Genomic DNA, 21,474 nt, shown 5'->3' with positions numbered 1-21,474 from the left:
CCCACATACATGTCAACACATAGACCCTACATGCATGTCCACCAATGGTATGTGGGGCCACCTTGCAAAATGTATGTGGGCCCCACATAAATGTCCACACATGGACTCTACATACATGTCCACCAATTGTATGTCGGGCCCACCTTGAAAAATGTATGTGGGCCCTAACATTCATGTCAACACATGGATCCACATGCATGTCCACAAATGGCATGTGGGGCCCACCTTGTAAAATGTATGTAGGCCCCACATACATGTCCACACATGGACCCTACATACATGTCCACCAATTGTATGTGAGGCCCACCTTGCAAAATGTATGTGGGCCCCACATACATCTCCATAGATGGACCCACATGCATGTCTACTAATGGCATGTGGGGCTCACCTTGTAAAATGTATATGGGACCCACATACATGTCCACCCATAGACCCCACATGCATGGCCACCAATGGCATGTGGGGCCCACCTTGTAAATTGTATGTGGGCCCTACATATATATCCACACATGGACCCCACATGCATGACCACCAACGGTATGTCGAGCCCACATTGTAAAAATGTACGTGCGCCCCTCATACATGTCAATACATGGACCCCACATGCATGTCCACCAATGACATGTTGGGCCCACATTGTAAAATGTACGTGGGCCCTACATGCATGTCCACTAATGGTATGTGGGTCCCACATGTTAAATGAAAGGTTTGTTGGCCCACAGACAAGACATTCACATTACCAAACGGTCTTCTAGCTTTTATGGTCTTTTGTGAGATCTATGTAAAATATTCAATCAATCTTTGGTCTTCCAAGGTCTATTTGCAAAAGCTCATCCTATCTTTTAACCATCAGATCTTGTAACAGATCTTCTAGAAAAGACTTGCCAAACAAGCACATAATCTGGACGTGTCTGATCTTCGAAACCCCATGGCTGTTTCATATAAATATTTTCTTGAATAAATCCATACAAGAAGGCATTGTGAACATTTAGTTGCTTAATGTCACATCCTTGTGAGGTGGCCAAAGATAAAACCATACGGACAATGGCTGGTTTAACAATAGGACTGAAAGTGTCAGTGCAATCAACACCAGGAACTTGAGAGAAACTATGAGCTACAAGTCTAGTTTGTATCATTCCAAAGAACCATAAGGTTTTCTCTTAATTTCGTAAACCCACCTGAGAGTAAGAAGTCGGTTCTACACCACTCTGACTATCATATACAAGTAGTCCTTCAAATAAATGATACCTTGTGATAGTCTGTGCATGGTGGGAACTCATGGAACGAGTCATCATAGAATGTGTTTATACAACCAGAGAAGGAACAACAGGTGCGGCATCCAAAATCTCTTGAACCAGCCATGTTTTCTAACGTGGTTGATTTGTCTGATCAACATGAGATAAACAATTGAAGATGATCTTGCACTTGTACCCTTTATGATAAGAACTATATCCAATAAAAATGCATTTAACAGATCTATAGTCCATCTTGTGCTTGTTATATGGCTGAATAAAAGGATAGCAAAGACAACTAAAACTTCGTAATATAGAATAATCAAGTTTTCAACCAAACAACTTTTCATAAAGAGAGAGATTACTAAGTGTTGGATTAGGCAACTGGTTAATGAGAAACACTACAGTTTCTATTGCTTTAACCCAAAAGGGTTTGGGGAGAGAGGAGGACGCCAGTAGAGAAATAGTGGACTCAATAATATGTCGGTGTTTCCGTTCAACATTTCCATTATGCTCATGAGTGTGAGAACAACTCAACTTGTGTGAAATTCCTTCACTATCCAAGAAGGGGGATAATTTTCGAAACTCTCATCCCCAATCACTTTGGAACATCTTAATTTTAGTGGAAAACAAATTTTCAACATGTCTCTTAAATTTAACAAAAGCATCAAAAACATATAATTTCCTTTCAAGAGGATAAATCCAAAAAAACTTTGAATATGCATCAATAAACAAAGCATAGTACTTATAGCCTTTTGTAGACAAAACTGGGGTGGGTCCCCACACATCTTAATAAATTAACTCTAGAGGTTGAGAGACATTATTAGAAGAAATTGGCAAATTTAATCGATGTGCTTTGCCTAATTGGCAAGCTTCACAAACAAAATGATCATTCACATGTCCTGAATAAGGTAATCCAAATTTAGAAATTACTAATTTAACTACTTTCAAAGATGTATGTCCTAAACAATGATGCCAATCCTAGAAAGAGGCTCTTTCTCCAACAAGTGCTTCGGTTGAATTCCCACTTCTTTTCCGACCAACAAGTTTAGGTTAATACATGCATTTTGACATGAAATTTGTTTGGTTTGAACAAGTGTTTTGAGAAAGACTTTATTTGGTTATACATTTTGAATTAAAACTTTTTTAGCTAATTCCCACATAAACACAAGCTGGATATTTTTTCATCTGTGAAACAAAGAATAATATGAGTCGATCTAGTATCTTCTTCAATGGATTTCTAACTATAAAATCGAAATCATTCCATCATTTGGACGTTCCGGTGGTATCTGGTTTGAATGGGCCAGCAATGTGTCCCTTGACATTACAAACTCTTAGAAAATGTTGTGATTTGTTCAATACTGAACCAGCCTCGTTACTCTAAGTGGGACCTCCTATGTTATTATGTTAATCCTTCTTCTCATTCTCATCAACAGTTCTTAAATGAGATTCATGCCTATTCAGTCTCGACCAATAATCCATGGTGCTTATCTGGTGATTTAAACATGATTTCCTCTGCAGTTGAAAAATTTGGAGGGTGTGACTCTTTGATGACAGACCAATCCATTGGAATCCATAATTTTGAACTGTGGGCCGATTGACCTTGGCTTTTCTGGTCCCTGCTTTACCTGGTCCAACTAATGCTCTGATGAAGGTATCATACGAATGAAACTGGACTGTTTCCTAGTCTCTACAGATTGGGCCAATTTGTTCCCGACCGCAACTAAAGGCAATTTGCCTTTCAGCTCTAAAGTTCAGAGGTTCGAAGAATTCTAGGTTAAAGAGCCAAATTTCCGCTCTTGCTTCCATGATATTTGGAGCAAGTCAAATGGTATGTTGCACTCAAAACTTAAATCTGCCCTTGTTGAACTCCGTCACTGGTCCAACTCCAATTTTGTAATATTATTAAGAGGCACATTAATCACATTGAAAACCAATTGTTGCATGAACAATCACTGTCGTGCCAATTTGTCCTTTCCCAAAATGTCGCAATTCTGCAGGATGAATTATTTTCATGGTTGAAACGAGAGGAGACCTATTGGAAGCAATGAAGCCATATTATTAGTTGGAAAGTTGATGGAGATTGCTGTACAAGATTCTTTCATATCACGGCTTCAAATCGAAAAAGGAAAAATGGAATTCATAGCCTTAAAAAGCCTAATGGGACCTAAACATCCAATGATAGTGAAACATTTCCAGGCCCTCTTTTCTTCTTTGAATCCAGACCTCTCTGACTTTAATTTTCCTGATATTTCCCATACTATTTTCGAGGAAGACAACAGATCTCTGATGAGACGGAAATCTCCCACACTTTGTTCAATATGGGTCATTGGAAATCTCCTAGGCCTCATGGATTTCCTGCTGGTGTGCTCCAGCATTGCCGGGACTTGATGAAGGATGAAATTATCTTCTGGGTGCAGAACATCTTCAACAATCCTAACTCTATCAGTAAAGTGAACTCTACATTTTTGGGTTTAATTCCTAAAATGATGTTGTGGAAGGCCCTAACGATTTCGGGCCCATTGGGCTGAGTAACATTCTATACAAGCTTATTGCCAAGATAATTACCAACAGATTAAAATTGCCCCTTCCTAGGCTCATCTCACATTTCCAGTGTGCTTTTACTCCGGGCAGGAATATTGTTGACAATACTATTATCATTCAGGATGTCCTTCATTCCATGAAGCATTACAAAGATAAGTATGGGTCGTTTATGCTGAAATTAGACTTATCTAAAGCATATGATCGAATTGAATGGGCCTTTCTCATGAAGACTTTGAGGTGCTTTGGATTTACTAAAGTTTTCTATAACCTCATTTTAAATTGCATATCCTTCCCAAATTTCTCCATCCTCATTAATGGCCACCCCTTAGTAAGTCCTTTCCTTCTCGGGACCTCAGATAGGGGTGCCCACTTTCTCTATACCTTTTTGTACTCGGTATTGAAGTTCTTTCAAAAATGTTGGAGGCCAAATGTTTGCAAAATCTGGCGTGAAGCCTACCCAATTACCCTTCGCTAATGACCTTGTTGTATTTGGAAGGTGCTGCAACTCTGATGTTAATCAAATTTTAGATGTGCCAAGTTCATTTTGTAAATGGTGAAGCCAAGAGATCAATTTCCAGAAATCAGCCATTTGTTTCAGTGCTACCACTCATAGCCATTTGGTGTCTCCATAATGAAGGTTAGTGGCCCTATGATGTTGGGGAGAGCAAAAGTTAAAGAGTGGAATTACTTAATTGACAGATTAAAGTCCAAACTATCGGGATGGAAAAAACAAACTCTTTCCCATGCCGGTAGGTTAGTTGTCATTAAGTCCATCCTTCAAGAAGTTCCACAGTACGTCATGCAGACTTACCTGCTACCAAAGAATACTTGCAATGACCTTAATAACATCTACCAAAACTTCTAGTGGACTAATTCTGATTCGGCTGGAGTGCATTTACTCTGTCAACCAAAAGTTTGCGGTGGGATGGGTTTTCGTGACATGGCAGCAAATAACAGAGCCCATATCATTATGTTGGGTTGGAGGTTGCTTAAGCTCCCATCCTCTCTGTGGGCGAAGGTGTTACATGCAAAGTACATCAGAAATTCTAGCTTCTGGAATTTAAAACCAAAACCTGGTGATTCCTATATTTGGCGGACCATCCTCGTATGTAGATCTCATTTACGCAAAGGATGCCGCTGGATTGTTGGAAATGGGTGGGGTATTGATGCTTTCTCAGATCCTTAGCTGCCACATGACACAACTCCCTGTCCTTCAGCACCAAAAGAATTTAACTCATTTAAAGTGGTAGAACTCATTATCCAACACTCAATGAATTGGATCCATAAGTTAGTGAATCGATTATTTTCACCTCATTCAGCTCACAAAATTCTATCCTTAGATCTCCCATTGCACAATAATGTTATGGAGCACCATGTTGTTCCTTAAGTGTCCTATTGCAAAGATGGTTTGGTTTGGTTCTAAACTTGGAGTCCGAACTGACCTATTTCATCAACTATCAGAATTGATATCATTTTGGATTTCTCCTAAGCTTTCCTCTTCCACCTCTCCACGTCCACCATACCTTTTGGCCTTCTCCATCCTTTGGCACCTATGGTTGGTTCGAAATGCTGCTACATTCCGTGGACTCCTGAATTGATTGTTGCTAAGGCCTGGTCCTTTGTTGCTCACTCTTTGGTTGGAGTTCTGCCTAACCATCAAGAATCTCATGCTATAATGGTTCCAACCCTCCTCGCAGATGGTGTAAGCCGTCGGTTGGACTGGTTAAAATTAACTTCAATGGAGCCACTTCTCCAGTTCGATCTGCTACTGGATCTATCATTAGGGATCATCTTGGATCCTTGATTTATGCTCGGGCTATGCGTGCTCTGCCTTGGAATTTGAGGCTCATGCTCTGTTTGAAAGTCTTTATCTTGTAATATCTACTGGTATTTCCAAGGCAATTTTTGAAGGTGACTATGCTACTCTCATTAAGTTATGGTTTTTAAAACCCGCTCGGAGACTGAACAGGTCAGGGGTCTAGTTACCAAGTCGAACGGTCGGCCCGTTCTGAAAAAATAAAAAAAATAAAAAAATGGTCAAAACTGTTCGAACGGTTAATCGCTCGGGTCAACGGTTTGCTAACCAAAATCAACAGTTCTTAAAGAAAATCTAGTTTTGGGGAAAACCAAAACCGGTCACCTGACTGGTTCCCAATTTTAAAAATTATGCATTAAATTCTTGTTGGAAGATTCTGATAATCCTCTGTAGAGTGCTGTAACATTCATTCATAATTGCAAAAATATCCTCAATCACCATCCTGATTTCTCAGTAGTTTTTTCAAAGAGATCAACCAATAAGGCGGCTCATTCCTTAGCTATGTTTGGCTTGTCTTGTAACTCAGCCTGTACCTGGTCATCTGTACCCGAATTCTTGAAAAAAATGTAAAAGATGAATCTACTGAGGTCTATAATGAAAGTTAGGCCTTCAGGCCTTTTTCTCAAAAAATAAAAAAAAATAAATAAAATTGTTGATTCTATACGATAATTTATATTATCATCCAATGAACAAAATTCTACTACTTGCATTTATTAATGTTAGCGTGGATGACTTTCCCGTTATGAAGATCTAACGGTTCATTTTTTATCCTAATTAACCTAAACAAAACCATTTATTATGAATTTTTATTTATTAATCAGTCAATATATAAGTAGAAAGCATTAACTAAAGTCAAACTCTCTATTATAAAGCTGGTCATATGGCTGATGTGCAGTGTGAAAGTGAATGGGTGCCTATCCCATTGCACTTCATTTGATCGATAGTTCAGATTTGCCGTAGGATTCCTCCAGGTGACATACTTACGTTGATTTTCAGGGTGTTTTATAATGTGATTTTTTTTATGCTAATTTTAAAAATAAATCAAAATCATTTCATTTGAAATAGATTGTTTCTTAAAATAACAATACGAAAATATGTTTTTGGTTGTGTATTTTGTTTTCAAAATTGAAACTGAAAACATGTTCTTAAATCCAGTTTAAAAAATATGTTTTTTCTGATTATTCAACACCATGTTCCATAAATCATATAATTTCTATACCGGAAAATTTGTTTTTGTTTTAAAATCTAATATTCTATTGATTTCGAAAACATATATCGTTTTTAAAACAAAATCAACTTATTATTCTCTTTGAAAACCAAAAAAAAAAATTGTTGAACATGTTTTTGTTTTTTTGCTGATGTGGTGATTCCAAAAATAAATAAAAATAAAAGCATTCATGTTGTAAAAAACTCCTTCAGAATAGCTTAATAATTTTGAGAAATTTACAAAATAAGATTGCATTTCGATTCAATTAACCGGAACTTTTTATTTTCATCAATTTGGTTTTTCGATTTTTCTTGCTCACCCCTAAATGTATTATATATCTCAATTGATGTAAGGATGCTTCTATGCTCAAAAATCGGTTAAAACCGGTGGAGTAGCATTGGACTAATACCGTGAATCACATGCCTCTGATGTATTGATATCACCTCACATTGAATTGGATCAAATGACCTAAAGTCAGCCCACCGAAATGCATCGTTGGCCAAGACTTTACGGTTTAAGCCCAGCACTACTCGAATAGATCCACTAAAGTCTGGGCTTGGATCATATAAATCAAATTTTTTCTTATATTAGGCCCACTAAAGCCCCAATTTTTAGAAATGAAATTAACAAAAAGCAAATAACGCCTTTTTTATTAAAACAAAATGGCTATATTTTTAGTATAGAATATAAACGAACATAAATTGATCCAGATGTAATTAAGGCCCTGTTTGATGATTAAGTACTTGTTAAAAGAAGTACTTATTTTAACAACCACTTAATGTTGTTTGGTAACCCATTTTTTACTTTAATTATTATGTTTTTAAACACTTAGTGGGGTGAAAATGTTTGATAAACTACTTTCCCCATAAGTGCTTATATTGATACAAATGATATATATCCACATGGACCCCACTTCATGATCAGCACTGTTTCTGCCATCAATGGCCTGGTATCAAGCCTGGTACATTGGTCGCTAGCTAGTACACTAGCCGCCATCTGGTACATCGGCTGCCGATTGGTACAATAGTCGTCAACTGGTACATCGGTCGCCGACGTCGTGTTGGTGGAGAGATAGAGATAAGGAGAGAGAGGGAGAGAAAAATGAGAGTGGGGGTATTTTAGGTATTACAAGAAAATATTAGTGACTGGTTCGTCCTATTTTTTAGGAGTACTTTAAAAAGTACTAAAAAAAAAGCCAACTTAGAAATCACTTTTTTAAATAAGTACTTTAAAAACAAGTACTTCATACCCTCTTTTTTACCAAACACCCATAAGTACCGAAAAACCACTTAATGTGTGATTCCATGTCTTAAAATAAGTACTTCTTTTAAGTGTTATCAAACACTAACTAAGCAAAGCTAGATGATAGCTTTTTTGACTTCTATGGATTCATTAGCGTAAAAAATCTCGAATTCACTGTCTTGGAAGGAGTGGAGTAAGGTGTAAAGAACCAAGCAATATGGCTCCCAGACTAGACTCCCAGTTATCAATTAGAACTTCTATAGAATATCTACCATTATTTCTTTTTTGCAAGATTTTTAAGACTGATCCAGACAACGAATTGGTCACGGATCCGGTTTTCAGGTTGAATAGTCCGACCATTTGAATCGAACAGTTGGCTTGTTTTGATAAAAAAATAAAAAAATAAAAAAAAATAAACGATTAAAACCATTGAATGATTCAAACAGTTCAACCACTCGGGTCAATGGTTTACTGATTTTGAGAAAAAACGGAACTAATCATCTAACCGATTCCCAATTTTTCCATTCCGACTATCCAATCCAATCCGATTTTGAAAATCATACTTCTTTGAATTCATTGGCCATTACTTCATCATGATGTTTAACAAAAAGACGAGTCTTCCATACTTGGGAATGGGAAGAAGAAGCCAATACAAGAACAAAGGAGGCATTACATAGTGAATGACAGCTTGATGATACGCATGCATGTGGTCTTCAAATTATATTTGTTCATATATATAATATAGATGTGGGGTTTATGTTAGGTAAAGCATAAAAGAAGGATGGATGACTCATAATGATACCATGAGGTTTATGTTAGGTGAAAAATAAAATATCGATAGACGACTCATATTGATAGACCTCCCAATTAAATACGAACAGGGCAGTAATGGAGATAAAATGGCAGATTATCTGATGCTTTGAGCATTAACAAGGGGCTAGTGTGTCTATGTTTAAAATGAAATCCATGAATTCAAACCAAAATAAAATGATGGTTATAAGACACCCATTTAATTCTCAATTCATATATATCAAGAACTGAGGAAAAAAAAACTGTAAAAAGAGTAAGACTTAGTTGTTTTTGGTCGATTTTACATGTCAATAATTGAAGAAACCCCACAATTAGATCCTTACAGTAACTCAGGCATCAACGATTCAAAAACTTGTAGCAAATGAAAGTTGAAGTTATAGAAAATCATTCACAAATCAATGTTACAGAAGAATGCAAAAATATGAAAAATTAATGAACAATATATTTCTTTTCGCTTCAAAAAGATTAATAAACATTTACCCAGACCATTATCAGTTCTGCGCTTCCTTCTACTATTACTAGACACAGCTATAACGGAATAAGCATCATGATAGGGGTGCCAATTGGACTGGATTTGGTCCAATTCGATCCAGACCAATGTGAGTCGTCCATTATAAATGGACCAGGATCAATCCAATCCATTCCAATGAATAATTTGAACCATTTTGTATCAGTCCAATTTAATGTTTGGACTATTCAATCTGTTCAAATTCATTTTGATTTAGATTGATTTTAACCCAAACCCGGTACATTAACACCTATATTCTTATCTTATATCAATAGACCAGATATTGACTTAATCCAATCCAATCTAATATAAATTTATTATAGACGGATCAGGTCCAATCCAATCCAATAGGGGTGAACAAATGCATCGGTCCTACCTGAAACCAATTGGAACTGACCTCAAACCGACCCTATAGGTACCGGGTAGGGTCTAGTTCTAAATTCTTGGAACTGACCCCACCCAGGTCGATTCCTGTGTCTAGGGGTATACCCTACCCGGACAAGCCTTGATTGGCCTGGGTAGAACCGGACATAGTTTTACATCGAGATCCCTAAGTTTGAACCAGAGCTATTTCTTTATGGTGAAATGCTAGAAAAGAAACACATACATGATTAGTTTTAATTGTCTATGAAAAAATAACCTCTTTTCATTCAATCATTTATATACATATTTGTTTTGCCTAGTTGTCTATAGAAAAAATTCCCTTACATCTCCCTCACAAATAAAATTAAAATCATAACACCTAATTAAACTCGTTACTACACAAGCCTAGTTGTCTATTTTCTTTATACATGCGTTGTACATCAGTGGGTCAGTTAACCCAATAAAGTGTTAGTTGGCGTATTGGGCGAGTTGGGTGGTGGATAACTAACAGGTGTCCATTAAACGTAATAGCTATGCCCAGTTTTCTATATTCTCCTTATTAAAGAGATGAAAGATCCAAGGTTACAGAAAATTGTTCATTCCCCCACTCTCTCTATTTCAATCAATTAGTTTTCATCTTTTTTCTTCCTCTCCCCGCTTTTGTTCGTTCTCCTCTAGAGCTCCATTACTAGGTGTTTGCTGTCTCTACACTTCAAATGTGTCCCAGTCCTGTTGTTTGCTCCATTAATTGTGGACATCGCTCCTCTGTTTGTTTGCGATACAAATGTTAAATCAGGGTATTTATGCATCTTAGTTCACGTTTGCGAGTATTTATTTGAAACATAAAAAAGTAATAATTATCAGAGAAAAATGTCTTTTATGACACTTTTGTACTTTGAGAAGAGAGCTTTACTGTACCTATTTTTTAGATACAATTTTATGTTCTTTTGATAATTAACTTTTTGACCAAAGCTAATGCATTGGAACATAAAATAGTTAGAGCATTTAATAATGGGCCCACACTTTTGTAAGGATTTCAAACAAACAAGATGAATGCAAAAATGGTTTAAAATGTAAACCGTGTTTGCATTTATGAACCGAACAGTGGTAAATATGCATTTGCATTGCACCCAAACCTAACCTATATGTTTATGTTTGTCTTTGCGTTTAGGGAGGGGATGATTCCAATCTTAATTCCTTTTTATTTTATTTTTGTTTCTTTTTTTGTGTTTTCTGTAATTTTTGTTATATTATTTATTAATTTCTATTAATTTCTATAATTTGTATTTTTCTATGTTTTTTGTAATGTATGTTATTTTTCTTTAATTTCTGATTTTTGTATGTTTTTCCTAAATTCTATCATTTTTCTTCATTTTCTCTCTTCTTTTATAATTATTGTTGTATTATTCTACAATTTCTATCGTTTTTCTGTAATTTTTGTTTTTTCTTTGTTTTTGGTAAATTCTGTTACTTTATTCATTTTTTCTGTATTTGTATAATTTCTTTTGTATTTTCTTAAATTTTTTGTTATTTTTATTTTCTTGCTTTTTTTAATATTTTTTTCTGTAATTTCTGTATCATATTCACAATTCATGTGTTTCTCATTTAATGAATTAAAGGATTAATGGGTTAGGTTGGGTTTAGGTGAGTTTAAGTTGAACTTAATCCATTTCATTTTACCTAAGTGGGTCACTAACGGGTTGATGGGTTGGGTTGAAGCTCAATCCAAACCCAACCCACCCAAACCTGCCTAATTGCTATCCCTACTAAGAATCCCACCTTAATTATTCATTGGGTTCGAGCTCGGCTCAATTAACAGACGAGCCTATATATTGGACTTAAATTCGGATCAAAATTTGGCTTAAACCAAGCTGAGACAAATTTTTTATGAATCGAACTCGAATAGCTTGTGAAAGGCTCACCCCTAGCTAGAGGAAGAGAGTGGGGTTAAAATATAACATGCACATGACGTCAGTCCAAAAGGTTTTATTAAAGGAGGGAGTATTGGTGTCAAGTGGGGCCATCCCATAGGGTATTAAGCACTTCTGAAAATCACAATATATATATATATATATATATATATATATATTTTTGAAAAAGGCCGATAGCCTATATTTCATTAGATAACTCAGTAGAGTCTTCAACAGCAATTTTGTTCAAGAAAACAGGAGTATCTGACCAAGTACAAGGAGAAGAGCACGATAGACCAAACCGAGCTAAGGTGTGAGCCGCTCTGTTAGTCGATCTTGGAGAATAGAGTACTGAGAAATCACTGTGGTGATACAGAATATTCTTGCAATTGCAAATGAGTGTAGGCACACTCCACGGAGGCTTGCCAGAGTTCTCCAACAAGAAGTTAATCAGAGACGCAGTCACCCTCAAACGTTGCCTTTGAGATGCCACAGGAAATTGCAAACTGCAGGCTTTCGAACAGGGCATGAGATTCAGCTTCCAAGGTCGAGCACTACTGGAGAGGGATAGCTTGAGCAAAAATCAAATTTTCGTGATGGTCCCTAATGATACAACCAGCAGCAGCACGAATTGAAGAAGTGGCCCCATCGAAATTAATCTTCACCAAACCAGTAGAGGGCTTACACCATCTGAGAGAGGAAGGAGGAGCAGATCCAGATGAAGGACCCTCAGCGCAAGGAAGAACCCCCACCAATGATTGGTTGACAAAGTCACGAGCCTTACAAAGGATTAAATCTGGAGACCAAACCTCCTTACGAAATAATAATGCATTACGCGCTAGCCAAATATGCCACATAATGGAGAATGCAAAAAGGTAAGGAGGGGAAGGAAAGGACTTAGAGGGGATCCCCGGGGAAATCCAGAAGGAAATAAATTCTGGAGGGATTGAAACAACTCAGCCTGGATACCTAGATCCGAGCCAAACCAAACTAATTTACCAATGGTGCACTTGAGGAATAAATAATCAGCAGATTTCTCACCAGACATACAGAAAGGGCAGCGAGGATCAAAATTACATTTTCTGGATTTCAAGTCTCTGCTTTGTGGGAAGAGCATCATTTAGAGTCCTCCCTCCAAAGAAATATCAAATTTTGGGACTGGTCCACTTGAGTTTCTAGAATTTAGACCAATTGCACTCCCCATATAAAAAATTTGCCTTTGAGGAACTAGGGAGATCCGAAAGAAGAGGAAGGAGCCGATAGGCAGATGAGGTGTAAGAGTCTAAACCAGCTGGTCCTCCATAATATTAATGTGCAAAGGAAGATTTAATGATAATATTTCTTTATCTGCATGAGGAGAAAAGATTTGCTTCACCATTCGACTATTCCAAGTCATGGAATGATGAATAATGAGCTCCGCCACTTTCAAGGAACTAAAATTGTGAGACTGAACAGGAGTAATCACCTCAAGAGACAACCAAGGATTAGATATGGCATCAATATTCCAACCATTACCAATGATCCATCTGCATCCCTGACGTAGAAGAGGTTTACAAGAGAGGATACCTCTCCAAATATAAGAGTCAAAAGGTTTTGGCCTTGAGGCCCAGAAATTGGAGTATCTGAAATATTTGGCATGCAAGACCCTTGCCCACAAAGAGTAGAAGACTTGATGAGAATTGCTTTGCCCGCATGAGAGAGGGTACATTTTTTCCAACCCGCCAATTTGGATTTGAGTCTTTCAACCAAAAACTTCCATTCCTGAATTTTGGATCTACTCAGAAGCAAAGGGCCGCCATGATATTTATCATTTTTATTCATTGAAGTCACTCCAAATATTCCAAGAACAAGGGATCTCCTCCTCCCATGAGTGTTCGCACTGAAGTGAATAGCAGATTTCTGAAAATTAATTTCCTGGCCTGACCATTTATAGAAAGAATTTCGCACCTCTAAAATATGATTAGCATCTGAGGAGCAACACCTTCCAAAAATTACTAAATCATTAGCAAAAAGCAGATGAGTTAGCCTAACACCAGAGCTACCGAATTTTGAAGCCATGATAGAGATTCTGCGCACATTTGGCTTCCAACATCCTAGAAAGAATTTCAGTGCTGAGAATAAAGAGGTATGGAGAGAGCGGACAGCCTTGCCTAAGGCCCTGAGAGGGAGAGAAAGACTTACTTGGGAAGCCATTAATAAGGATGGAGAAGAAATACAATAAAAGATCAGGTTGCAGAAAGCCCCAGAGAATCCGAAACACTTTAAAGTCTTCATGAGAAAGGCCCATTCAATGCGATCATAAGCTGTCGATAAATCAATTTTTAACATAAATGAGCCATACCTATCTTTTTGGCGCTTCATGGAGTGGAGGACCTCCTGAACAATGATGGAATTATCAGTGATATTTCTTCCCGGAGCAAAGGCACATTGAAACGGGGAGATGAGCTCCGATAGTAATGGTTTGAGCCTATTTGTAATAATTTTTGCAATGAGTTTATACAGCACATTGCTCAAACCAATGGGCTTGAAATCATTAGGGCCCTCAACACAACCATCTTTCGGTATTAAGCATAAGAAAGTAGAGTTCACTTCATATATATATATATATAATATTTAAATAGTTTAATGAAACCATAAGATATATTTAAGGGTAAAACTTAAAAGACTAAAACATACCATAAATTTTCATAAATTTACTTAAACGTAACCTGAGTTTTTCAAAAAGACTTGAAATGGGCTGACCCCAGTGGATTTAAACATCCTCCATTAATGAAATATCACATATAAATTCAATTAAAAATTTTTAAATCCTATTATGCCCTTCTAGATAGGAAACATGAGAAGTGAGGTAGAAAAGGAAGAAGAAGAAAAAGAAGAGTGTGGGAGGAGAGAAGGGAAAAAGATATTGAATACTGATAAAAAATAGGGAAAATTCTCGATATTGAATACTTTGGGCTTAGTGCTACTTTGGTCCCCGAACTTTAAAATACGACAATTCAGTACCCAAACTTTTAAAATGTAACAATCCAATACATACCATTAACTAGTTGTTAATCAGTCGTTAAGTGGCATTTGAAAAAGACACAAATGCCCTTCAAGTATTATTTAATTTTCTTTATCAACCATCTAAACATTGACAAAAACTTAACAGTCCCAAATCTTTGCTTTCTCCATTCAAGAAAGTTGGGGTTACGTTTGAATGGGCATTCTAGTGACCCCAACTTTTTTGAATAGAAGAGGCAAGGATTTGAGACTGTTAATTTTTTGTCAATGTTTGGATGGTTGATAAAGAAAATTAGATGACACTCGAAGGGCATTTGTGTCTTTTTCAAAGCCACTTAATGACTGGTTAACAACTATTTAACAACATGTACTAGATTGTCATGTTTTGAAAGTCCGGATACTAAATTGTTGCATTTTAAAGTCCGGAGACCAAAATGGCACTAAGTCCAAAGTACAGGGTATTAATCGGGAAATTTCCCTAAAAAATATTATAGTGAGGTGCAAACCATTTCTATAGTTTTAGGAATCCTTCATACATGAATGTTTAGAACAAGAAAGAAAGCCAGAGATAAGGATAAGTTGGAGTCACAGATAAAAATGAACAAAGTTTGAGCACTGCCACATTTCTTTGCTTATTTCTGTATTCGCTTTTTCATCCTATTTGTTGGGGGCTGGAGACCTGTTGTGCTTTGGTAATGAATTTGAAAAATTCAGTGTATATTTTGAAAATTTGAAAGAAAATGAAGAGTAAAAGAGACCTGTTGAAGTCTTTACCCTATATTTAAATAGCCCATTTATTAATGGGCATAAATATGAATAATTAGAATGCATGAAATAGTTTATAGTCTTATGCAAAATTGAAGTATGGTAATAAAATTTGGTGCTTCTTCAATGGTTTTGACTCTTTCAATCTGTAAAAAATATGGAAGGCTATTTCTGTTATTTTTCTTGATGTGTTTAAATTCTCATCATTTTGAGATTGGAAGGCCCCAAGGGGTAGGAACAGAGGGAGATACTTGAATATACTACCATTAATTCAAGGGTAAAATATAAAAACCTCCTTGAAGTTTCTGACAATCATAAAAACCTCCCTTATAGTTTCATTTTAACAAATACCTCCCCTGAATTTTTGATAAACTCAACAAAAACTTCCATTCCATCACTATCCCAGACGGAAAATGTTAGATTAATGCACCATATTTTTCCAAATACCCATTCTACCTTTTTATAAATTATTTTACATACAAAATTACTGAAACCTTATTTTAACTCAACAAAAACCTCTTTTAACCATCATTTCAGTAATTTTACATACAAAATTACTGAAATATATTTTTTTTGTTGAGTTAAAATGGATATTTGGAAAATAATTTTGTGTGTAAAATAATTTGGACAAAACTATAAAATAGTTTTCTTGAGTTTCTGAAATATTTCAGTGATTTTGTATGCAAAATAATTTATAAAAGGGTAGAATGGATATTTGGAAAAAACTGGTGCATCAATCTAACGTTTTCCGTATGGGACTGTGATGAAAGGGATGTTTTTGTTGAATTTCTCAAAAGTTCAGGGAGATATTTGTTAAAATGAAACTATAGGGGAGGTTTTATGATTGTCAGAAACTTTAGGAGAGGTTTTTGTATTTTACCCTTAATTCAAAGTGTTTATAACAAGTCATGCATTCGCCATCAGCCTTGGGAATTTTATGGGTGTGGGTGATTTTGGCATAGAGGAGGAAAGAAAGGGTCTCTTAGAATTCAAGGCTTATGTCCAACCTTACTTGAATTATCCCACTCTTCTCCAATCTTGGGTTGATGATAAAAGAAACCATAACTGTTGTGCTTAGGAGCAAGTTGAGTGTAATTCCACCACTAGTGGAATCATCTGACTCTCCCTCAACGATATGATAGATGCAATAAATGCATATTTTAGTTTAAATTCGAGCTTGTTTCTCCCCTACGATGAGCTTCAACATCTCGACTTGGTAGGGAACTCCATTAAGGCCCCGTTCACTTTTTGGTAAGTTACTTACTCAGGTAAACGCACTTACTTAGGTAAGTGATTCTCGGGAAAGATTTACCTGAGTAAGTGCATTTACTCATATTCTTTTTTTTCCCATGTAAATAATGTAATGACCATTTTAGCCATAAAAATCTATTATTAAAAGGGGCATTTTTATCCCATTCAAGTGTTGACAACTTTTCTCCAAGTGGGAAAGTTATTTATCCACCTAAGAGATGGGTGTTACTTACCCGGATAAGTACATTATACGCAGGAATATAAATTTTCCCTAATCCCCACATAAATCTGAAACAAAAAAGGATTCTTGACCAATGGAAACTAAAATCCCATTGACCAATTTTCTCCCTTTCAAAATCCAAAAAAAAAAAAAAAAATACCCCTAAAAATTTTGTGGAGAATCACGGTAATATATGAATTTCGTTCAACTTTGATTGCTGAGCCCTTTTCTTGGAAATGAAGATAAGTAATATTAATGTTCTGACTCATGCATAAGCCAGCAATAGTTAATTAAAGAATGAAGTAGTCTGATCTTCCTTAAGAGGGAAGTACTGGAAACCATCCATCTAAGGCTATAGCTGATGAATTGGGATTTTAATCGGGTGATTGATGGGGGAGGAGGGACATTAAACAACTTCTGGATTAGATCATAATATTAAGAAAATAGTAATAGAAATACGAATTAAGTTTACCCAGGCCATGCGGGGCTTTGAAGGGAAGCGGTGAGGTAGGGAAACTTGTATATAAATTTTCCAACCTTTCCCTTCCATTCCTCACTTTTTCCTTCAAATCAAACACAGCTCTCATAAAGTCCTTATGGTTTATTTTACTTTTATTTTTATCATCTCTGAAACTTCAATACAAAATTTATAGAATTTGCTGGTCTAAATTAAGAACTTGCAAATTCTGTATTTGAGTGGCAATTGGTCAAACAGCACTCCAGGGCACCAAGATGAGCCCAATTAACTTATGCTAACTGCATTATCAACCAAAGGAAGAAGCTATATCTGTAACGGAGTGGAGTGGAAGAAAATCAAGAAATAGCAATAATATGTTCTTTTTCTCTTCTACCATCTAATTGTTCCACTCGATACTGTAAGGAGAATGCAATGCAGAGTTTCCTCTATTTCCCTTTCCACCGGGGAACTTCCTCGGTGGAAATTTTGGGGGTTGGCCTAGCATGGCCCACGGCCCAGGCTCGGGCAGGCCTGTGCCATGTCGTGCCAGCATGTGGGCCTGGATCAGGTCGGGCTGCAGGCCGTGCTGGGCTGGGCTACAAGGCGGGCCTTGGGCTTGGGCCGAAACAGGCTGCACAGTTTTTTATTTTTTATTTTTTTGTTTATTTTTTTTTTTAAATTTTTGGTTTCTTTTCTAAGTAAAATTGTAAAACTAAAATATTACTTTCCTATGAACTTTGGGAATTGTGAGCTATTTAAAAAATTAAGAAATTAGAATTCTAAGTTATTTAACACAAAAATGAAAAAAAAATACTTAACCAAATTGAAATAAGAACGATGGAATAACAAATTGGAAGAAAAATAGGAATTTTATTTCATTTAAATTTGAATGGTACAAATTAGTGAATTACAAATACAATGATTGGATCATTGCATACTTGGATGAATGAAATATAAAAATAGAATAAGTTAATAAAATATAAAAAATACAATATGGTTACAAATTAAAAATACAAAATTATATTGTTAAAAAATTAAAAATATATATAAATAAAATTAAAAAAAATACAATAATTTGAAAAAATGAAAAATTCTATACAAGTAGTCAAATTCATGAATCATCATTCATGACTTTCATCATCTGCTTCGGGTGAAATGTCTAGTGTTGTATCATGCCCTCCCTTGTCTTGTAATCTATCTTCTACATCTAGCCAATCCTTGAAACAGATGCACATCTTTATGCTCTCATCGTTCATGCAACTTCTTTTGCCATCCAACACCCTAGTACCTACACTAAAACAAGACTTCGATGAAACTGTAGACACCGGAAGGGTTAGTAGATCACGTGCCATGGTGACGAGAACTGGATAATTTTTCGAGTGTTCACTGCACCAAGCTAAAATATCAAAATTATTTGATACTTTACTTAAATTAGAAAAATTTGCTTGTAAATAAAAATTAAGTTTAGTAAATGAACTTGTTGTAGAACTAGTAGATTTCTACCTTCTACTTATTAAATAAAAAAGTTTTTCTCTTCTACTACTGGTCTCAAGATCAAAAGTAGAAGAAGAAGATGATGAAAAGTTATAGGAATATTTCCTACAACTTCTTATTCATACAAACTGTACATTTCAAATAATAAATTATTAATTTTTTTTTATTTCCTATATCAATATTCATATTTTCACAATACGTTTCGAGTAAAATATCTAAACCATCTTTCCTAATCCTAGGGTCTAATATTGTAGCTAAACAATAAAGGGGAGAAATGTTCTCCCAATATTTTTTAAATTTATTTTTCATAATTTCAACAATACATTGAAATTGTGGATTATTTCTATATTTAGAAAAATGATCACTAGTTACCACTAATTGATATGGTAAACTACAACTAGTTGGATAATAAATTCCAGATAATTCATTTGTTACATCATAAAAATATTTTAAAAAATCTCTTATACAGACTGCAATTTCCCAGTCTTCTTCAAATATCATATCATTAGGCATTTTTAAATTATAAAAATTAGAAAGAATTTGTTTATGAGATATACAAATTTCTAACATAGCATAGGTAGATTACATCTAATATAAATTGTTTATATTTTAAACTATAATTTTGGCATAAATATTTAAATTCTTGTTTTCTTGCCCCTAAACTTTTTATATATATATAATACTATTTCTAATTTTTGAAATATGAGTAGAAATAATATTCAAGACAACTTGAATACATAAATTTAAGGTGTGACATGCACATCTAATATGAAATAATTTACCATTTAAGCATGGTTTTAATTGAGATTTTAAAATATTTATTGCAGAATCATTATTTTTGGCATTATCAAAACTAATAGAAAACAATTAAAATACTTGCAAAGTATTTGTTTTCTATTCCATAAGCATGCAAAGTATTTAAAATACTTGCAACAATAGCTAGGCCACTATGTGGCCATTCAAGCCTGGTAAAACTTAAAATTCTTTTACTCAAAAGCCAATTTTCAATAGCTAGGCCACTATGGCCACAATAACTAATATTAAATTTGGATGTCCAAATATCCGAAGTAATTGCAACTTTAGGATTAAGATTTGCTAACAAAGAAATTAAGTTTTGTTTATATGAAGAAAAAAATTTTAAAGCATTAGTTCTTATAGTATTCCTAGAAACTTTTTTATATTGTGGGTTTACAGAACTATGCAACCATTTTTCTAGCTTTGGATCTTCAGCTAATGTAAATGGTTGTTCTTTATGTTAGCAAGTTCTTGTCTCATTTTTTCTTGTGAATATCTAAAAGTACCAAAACTAGTTCCCCTCTCAATCTGTGTTTGAGTTGTTTCTCTCCCTTCATCTTCCTCTCACTCATGTGTGAGCAGATGTCTGCTCAAATGACCCATACCACCCTTGCTACAATAACTAAAGTCTTTATTACATTTTTGGCAAACAACCCTTTTCCCCTTCCCATCAATATCCTCTACTTTGAAAACTTTCCAAACTGGACTACTCAACTTAGAAGCCCTCCTTTTCCCCCTATTCTCACTTCTACCGTGGGTGAAAGTTCCACTTCCATCAACATCAATCGCATTAGTGCTAACACTATCGTGATGCGATTGAATATCATCCATGGTGAACATATTGGGGAATCAGTTTTCAGAAGAGTCGGCCATTTTTTTATATTCTAAAAGGATAAAAATTAATCTAATTCGACTTACCTAGATTGTCAGTTCAAAATCCCAACTTGATTTCAATGGTTGAAGCCTTTCAATGTCCAAACCTCCTGAATTGAGATACTTGAGCTGGTTGACCAAGCCTTATTCTTGTTGAAAGTCGAAACTTCGATAATGTTGAGATTTGAGAATGGAGAATGCAGAATCAGACAATCAACTAATCAGAATTTCTCAGATTGCAGATAATTGAGAATGTATGAGTATGAGAGAGAGAGAGAGAGAAGAGATTAAGAGAATTGTTGAATTGGTGTGATGAGAATAGTGGAGGATAGGGCTATTTATAGGAATTGAACATAATTCAATTGCACAAAATACCCAAAAAATTATCTGTTATTTAGTTGTTAGGAGGGGTATTTTGGTTATTGTAAAGTTATGGCTGTTTATAGCTGTTGGGGGGCATTTATGTCATTTTTTCAACCCCCCATAAGCAAAATACACAAATACCCCTCTAATATGGCTGTTTATAGCTATGGGGGTATTTCTGTAAAAAAACTCCTAAAAAGTTGAAACTAGCCGTTGGGCCCCTTTGGGGGGGCGGGCAACAGCTATATTCTTGGGCAAGCCGAGTGCAACCCACTACGGGCCTGGCGGGCCAAGCCGTGCCAGCCTGTGCTTTGTGCCATGCCGTGGCCACGGGTGGCACGACACGTGCTGTCGTGCCATGCCGTGGCCATGCAGTGTTGGCCCATGGTCCTCAAACCCCAGCCTAACATAGCACGGACCTCAGTGCCGGGCCGATTTACACCTCTATTACAAGAATTATCTGCAATTAATAACGGCCCATTTTTTGGATGTATAGTTTTAAAACGGGCTGGCTCATGGGCTACAGTGCTGTGCCGTACCAGACATGGCATGGCCAGTGGATTGCCATGGCACGAAACTTTGGAAAGCCCCCTTGGCCCCCCATTTACAACGGTTGTTTCA

Source organism: Nelumbo nucifera, chromosome 8 (genome assembly GCF_055504915.1).
Source record: "Nelumbo nucifera cultivar China Antique chromosome 8, China Antique-T2T, whole genome shotgun sequence".
Classification (NCBI taxonomy): Eukaryota; Viridiplantae; Streptophyta; class Magnoliopsida; order Proteales; family Nelumbonaceae; genus Nelumbo; species Nelumbo nucifera.
The sequence above is the reverse complement of the archived record's forward strand: the minus strand, read 5'-3'. Positions refer to the sequence as shown.